Here is a 1991-nt window from a genome sequence, read left to right on the forward strand (position 1 = left end):
TGTAAATTTTTAGAAATAATGGCAGATGAGCTGTATGTTGTTTTCCACAGATTTGAGGCTTTCCTAAAAAAAGGTTGACGCACAAGCACTGACTGTTGGATGTCCATCCAATGGCCGTCGTGCTTCTTCAATCTCTACTCTTCCTGCTCCAGCCTCCGGTGGGACAAGCGCCGGCGGGACTGCCTGCTCCCTCCTCCTCGCGGCCGGCTGTGCTGCCGCGCAGGCCTCACTGCCCGACCGTACTCCCATCGCTGGCCTGGCCATCCCTCTACTCACCCACCCCTGTTGTTATTCTCCGGCGATGGCAGACGAACCAGTAAACCCTCGTACAGTCGTACTCCCCTCCATGTGGGAAACAACTACCGAGTCTTCCCTGCCTCTGTGTCGTCCCCTTCCTAGGCCTCGCCGTCGTCCACCGCCCTGGTGCTCTCGGCGTGGCCTGGTCAACATGGTCAACGACCGACATGCATCTGAAGTGGACTTTACGTGGAGAGGCCGACAGTTGGGTCCACGGCCGCACGCAAGGAAATGCCTCCTTATTACGCGCGAAATAATGATTCCTCCACCTGACATCGGGGACCCACCGAAAGGGCCTCTGTATTTCACGATAAAACGTTACCTCCGCTGACAGCTCGGACCCATCAGCTATATCTTCGCACGCAAGGAAGTGCCTCCTTATTACACATAAAAAAAATGAATACTCCCCCTGTTAGCTGGGACCCAGTATAGTGGCAGGCTGACTTGTGGGACTACTAAGTTGACGGGGACGGAGGGCTTTGTCAACTTAGTCAATATGCACGATTCTAGCTCCAGTGACCGTACGATGTCCATCCAACGGCCGTAGTGCTTCTTCAGCCTTTGGTCTTCTTGCTCCAGCCGCCCAAACCAGCGCCGGTCGTGCCTCGTGCTCCTGCCTCCCGTGGCCGGCTGTGATGCGGCGGAGGCCTCACCGCCCCCTACTACTCCCACCGCTGGCCAGGCCATCCCTCTACTCACCCACACCCCCTGTTATTCTGCGGCGACGACAGCCTCACACCACAGCGAACCAGTGAACCCTCGTACTCCTCTACGCGTGGGCATCCACTACCACGTCTTCCCCGACTCCGCGTCGTCCCCTTTCTAGGCCTCGCCGTCGTCCACCACCCTGGTGCTCTCGGCGCGGCGTGGTCAACGTGGTCAAGGAACGTCTTCCATCGGACGTGGACTGTACATGGAGAGGCTGACAGCTAGGTCCACGATCGCAGCAAGGAAGTGCCTCCTTATTACGAACAAAATAATTATTCCTCCACCTGACAGCGGGACCCATCGGACGGGCCACCGTATTTCGCCCCCCTGACTGCTGAGACCCACCAGCTACATCTTCGCAGGCAAGGAAGTGCCTGACAGTCGGGACCCACCTGGTCGAAGCGTACGTAGCGTTGTCATTCTGGTCGCGAACGTGTACGTACATACTGGTCGATGTAGAGGCGCGCACGTGTCGTAGTAGAGGCGCGCACGTAGCATGTACACGTACGTACAGCGGCCAGAGTGCAAGAAACAAAATACGGCCACGTATGTGTACATACGGGCGGGGTCTCGAACGCCTACTCGCGCATACGTACGGCCAGGGCTCGTGTACATTGCTGGGTCGGAATGGAGCAACAACGTCGTCGTCGTGTTCATGGGGAAGCAACGGAATGCGTCGTGTTCATCGGGAGGGCTTGGACGGAACAGGCGATGGAAACGAGGCCTGGCGTACCGCAGAACGAAGGAAACGGCCTTGTGTTCGACCGGCCACGTTCGAGACGGGATCCTGTTCATCGGGAGGGGTCTGGCGTACCGCAAAACGGAGGAAACGGACCTCCTATAGTCGAAATGGGGGTCCTGTTGATCGGGAGGGGTGTGGCGTACCGCAAAACGGAGGAAACGGGCTTGTGTTGGAGCGCTACGGTCGAAACGGGGTCCTGTTCATCGGGAGGGGTGTGGCGTACCGCAAAACGGGACTCCACGGG

Source organism: Triticum aestivum, chromosome 2A, assembly GCF_018294505.1.
Source record: "Triticum aestivum cultivar Chinese Spring chromosome 2A, IWGSC CS RefSeq v2.1, whole genome shotgun sequence".
NCBI classification, from domain to species: domain Eukaryota; kingdom Viridiplantae; phylum Streptophyta; class Magnoliopsida; order Poales; family Poaceae; genus Triticum; species Triticum aestivum.